At 56.5% G+C, this 4,576-nt stretch overlaps 1 long non-coding RNA gene across 1 annotated transcript in view; it reads right to left on the reverse strand.

The window, feature by feature from the left end:
• Positions 1 to 4,412, reverse strand: part of LOC112548221 — a 12,080-nt gene extending 7,668 nt beyond the window's left edge. Inside the window, exons 1-2 of the long non-coding RNA XR_003092030.1 lie at positions 3,878 to 4,412; positions 2,934 to 3,091 (exon numbers count right to left, since the gene is read on the reverse strand). This is a non-coding gene — a long non-coding RNA (uncharacterized LOC112548221). The remainder of the gene's footprint in view (positions 1 to 2,933; positions 3,092 to 3,877) is intronic.
• Positions 4,413 to 4,576: the final 164 nt, after the last annotated feature.

Raw genomic sequence — 4,576 nt, forward strand, 5'->3', positions numbered from 1 at the left:
CGTAAAATATTGACGTAAAAAGTCTTGCAAGCGCGACCGTCCGTTTTCGGCGCCACGTCCGTCATTATCTCGCCGTAACTGAACTGCGTGCATGTCCTCGACTCTGTAACCGAAGTTATATGCGCATATTTGACTCTGTAACTAAAGCTGTAACGGAACGAAGGCTCACCTGCGTCGTCCATCACTATCTAGGCGACGTAAGTAAACAAACTCCTGTAACCTACACGCGTCTGTGCCTGGTTAATTCCACCCCATCCATCACTACCCGCCTGCCGAACTCTAAATCTAAACACTCCGGTGTGAGTCAGGCGGCTGATTCACGACAGCTGTGACTGGAGGAAGGCTGGGGCTGCCACCCTGCCAAGAATCAGGGGTGGGGGGGTGGGGCTGGGATGGGGAAACCATGGACTTCCCTAAGGGTAGCTTTGATGCCCAGGGCAGCCCTTGGTGGCCCCCAATTCTCCCCCTGCTCCCCCCTAAGCAGTTCCCCCAGCTTGTCTCTCCTGACTGAGCAGCTTCAACCCAGCGTTGACTCTTGATGTTTCCTTGTGGTTTCCTGTGCCCCTTCACTCCCCACAGAGACCTCAGCCCTGCTCCCCTTTCTCACTAGGAGGGTGGTAAAGCACTTGGAATAGACTCCCTGTGTTGGCTACAAATGCCCAACTCGGGATCCTTAAAAATTCTGGTTTATTAGGTGGATTGAAGCACTGTAATAAAGTAAAATCATAAACCTTGGGGCTGGTGGATGGGGAAGGTGATGGAGAGGAGCCCTGGGGTGAAGAGGTGCAGGACAAGCAGGTTGGAGGGTGCCAAGAGCTCTGGTGCTAGGATGGCTCTGACCAACCCTGCCTTGCTGCCGTCCTTCTTCACTCCAGAGAAGAAGACACTGTTCTGGATCGTCGAGAACTCATGGGGGCCAGCGTGGAGAGAGCAGGTGAGAGGGGGGCACTGGCTGGCAGGATTGTGCACTAGGATGCAGCTAGCTCTGGGGTGGGGTGCACTGGGGGCTCATCATAAAGGCCCCCCTTTGCTCTGTGCAGATTGGGAGTGGGTCTGGGATGGGAGTGTAGGGAGCTGGTTATACAGGGCCTGTAGCTCACTGCAGGTTGCATCTAGGTGGAACGGCGTGTACTGGGGGCTGATTATAAAGGTCCCCCTTGCTCGGTGCAGATTATGGCTGGGATGCGTTGTAGGCTGGTTGTACCTCTGCTCAGTGCAGACTGGGATAGAGCACATCAGAAGGCTCATCCTCCCAACATATGTGCGCGCAGCAGGGAGTGGGAGAGGTGAGGGTTATCTGCCTAGCCCCTGACTGCATCTCTCCATTAAACCCCCAGGGCTATTTCCACATCTACCGTGGAGTGAATGCCTGTGGCATTGCCACTATCCCATCCACAGCCACCATGAAGTATGGCAAGGCTGCAGAGGCCTGGGGTCCTGCCCACAGTGATGGGTGGATGGAGTGGGCTAGCGCAGTCAAGCAGCATGGACAGCTGGCTGTGCGTGCGATGGGGCAGTGGAGCCGGGGAGGCCCCAGGGCTGGCTGTAGATCATAGTAGGCTTAGGCTGCTTCATAGTGGAATGTTAGACCCATGTCCTATCTACTTCGAGTTGAGGAAGGAAAAGAGGAAGGAGGGTGATCGGTTACAGAGCTGCTGAAGCAGAAGCCCCTAGGTCATAGGAGGCAGCCAGTGAAGCATGAGCTTACTTTGTGGCTTGGTGTCTTGCACATGGGGTTGGGGCACAGACAGCTGTGTGCTGTCAACTAAAATATGCCCATTTCCTGGGCTACGAATGAGGTCTGTCCCAATACCCTATTAGAAGGAAGTATCTTCTAGTAATGCTGAAACAGCATAACAGGCACAGTGACTTCCTGCTACTCTCACTGGAGATGAGCTTGCTGGTCTACGAGGAGGAGGGAGAGACAGAGCCCAAGTGTGCCTGAGACACTCACTCTCTGGGCTGCCGCTGGTGCTTCTACTTTGCTTTTGGATGAGCAACTGTTTCCTTCTTTGTAATCAACAGCTTGATTTGCCTCACCCCCATGGTCTCCTCATATTACGATTGTGATTAAAAGGGAGCTGAATGAGATAGCTGGGTGAAATGCGGCTGGGGCAGATGCTCTAAGCTTCCTCGCTCTGCAGAGCCTCCCTGAGGGTTCGCAGGGCGCTGAAGTCACGCCCAGAGACTGGCAGCTGAGGATGCTTACACACGGAGGCATGGAAACATGGGTGCACACAGGTGTTACACACACATCCTGCACACATACACACATACACACCAATGTCTTGCACACACGCACACGACCTGCACACATACACAAACACACACAGGTGTCCTGCACCCAATATCTGGGACACATGCACACACACACAGATGTAGGTGTCCTGCACACACACATAAGCACACACCCCCACAAGTGTCTGGGACATGTGTACACATGCATACACATACACACACATCCCCATGTATATGTATCCCCAGGCATCTAGGACATACACACACACACACACACACACACACACCTGGAATCCTGGAGTCCAGGACATGCACACACATGCAGGTGTCCTGCACATAAACACTACCCACCCCCCAAACGTCTGGAACACATGCACACACACGCACATATGTGTACATACACACACACAGATGTAGGTGTCCTGAACATACGCGCACACACCTCTGAATGTCTGGGACACATGCGCACACATGCATACACATGTGCACACACCTCCATGTATCTGTATCCCCAGGTATCTGGGTCATACACACATGGGACCCAGGCATCCAGGACACACACACACACACACACACAATCCAAGCAGGTGATACACATACACACAGAATCAGGCATCCAGGACATGTTCACACACATATATGCACATATGCATGCACAACTGCCCCGTCTCTCCCTGGTGCTCCCAGGGCCTCACCTGTTCTCTTCCAAGCCCCGCCAGCTGCACTCTCAGCACAGCCGTTAAGAGTTCGACACAGGGACAAGCAGTCGCCCCGTGAAACAAAACACGTCACAGGGAACCAGCCAGGGAGCTGCCTCTGCGGCCCGCCATCACACCCAGATTGCCGACTGCACCTGAAGTCAACAAGACATAAGGGCATCCTATTTACAGTAAAAATAACAGCAAAGCCAGCTTGCACTGAGCCCCCCACAAGAGCTGCAGGCTCCAAGCCAGCCCACTTAACCGGTGCTGTCCCAGGTGCTGTGGGGAAGGGGCCAGGGTATTCCCAACAGCCCCTGCAGCTTGTGCTCTGGGACACAGTGGAGAGCATCCCGTGCATGCCCAGGGCTGGACTGCCCTTGGTGTGGGGGAAATGCCCTTGCACTCTCCCTCCCCCAGGTGAGAAATGAAGCACCTGCCTCACCAGATGCCGTTCACCTGAGAAAGGCTGAGAAAGAATGCAGGCATCCAGGCTCCCACGCCCTTCTCCTGCTCTCACCCGCCAGGCCTCAGCCTCCTCCCAGAACCAAGAGAGAACCCAGGCATCCTTCTCCAGGGGCCCCTTTCCCGAACCCAACAGACCCCGGGCTGGGATAGAAGTCAGGCACCAGCTGGTTTCTAGCTCACAGCAATAACCCACTTGCTCCCCGCCAAGCAACTGGGCTCTCATTCCTCCTGCTCTGCACTGAGCTCCGCCGCAGGCAGGATGGGACAGACCAGCTCCCACCGGCTCAGGGGCTCCATGTGCTGTAAAGCAGGTCTCTTGCCCTGCTGGCTTCTGCGGGAGAATTTACGTCCTTTGGGGCTCCTTGGTTAATTCTCCAAAGCAAAGCTCAGGGAAGAAGCAAGCAGACCAAAATCCTCTCCTCTCCCAGGCACTGAAAGGAAAGCCCCAGCAAGCTGCTCCCTTCACAACTCACCCTGGGCTTGGAGCACACGGGGCAGGTGTTGACAGCCAAGGGAACAGAATGAGGGTTGTTCCCCTGCGGAGAGATGCCCTGGGGACTTGCAACTCCCTCCCTTTCCACTCTCAGGGCCACGCAAAATCAGCACGTGGTCCATGGGGAGGTGGGAGCACTTCAGACCAGGGGCCGGATCTACTCCCAAACCCCACAACAGGGCACAGGCTGCAGGAAAGGAAGGCGAGATGGAAGTGGGCTGAAATAGTCGTGTGTCAATGGCAAGGGTCTGGTCTGCGGGTTTGCTATTGCTTGGTGAGTGCTGCGCCGGATCTGGAGCTCTCCCTGCAGGCAGCGCAGCGGCTTCTCCCGAGCCTGCGCGCGCTGGTGGGCACGGAGGCGGGACTTGCAGGTGAAGTTCTTCCCACAGCTGGGGCAGCCGTAAGGCTTTTCTCCCCGGGGTACACGCGCCCCTGCTCTCCAAGGTGAGCTGTGCAGGCTGCTGCGCCCCTGCCGGGGGCTCCGGCTCCCCGGTGTCCCTGCCCCTGTCCTGGGACACTTGGCTGCTGGCCCCGGGAGCAGAGAAACTGAGGCAAAGTCCGCGCCCACGGCTCTTTCCTGGGTCGCCGGGGTTAGCCCGGGACCAGGCGGGCGCGCGGCGGCGCCGACGGGGTTAACACCGGGCCCCGCCTGCCACGTGAGCTAACGTCACAGTGCGGG

This window comes from Alligator sinensis, unplaced genomic scaffold (genome assembly GCF_000455745.1).
Source record: "Alligator sinensis unplaced genomic scaffold, ASM45574v1 scaffold891_1, whole genome shotgun sequence".
Classification (NCBI taxonomy): domain Eukaryota; kingdom Metazoa; phylum Chordata; order Crocodylia; family Alligatoridae; genus Alligator; species Alligator sinensis.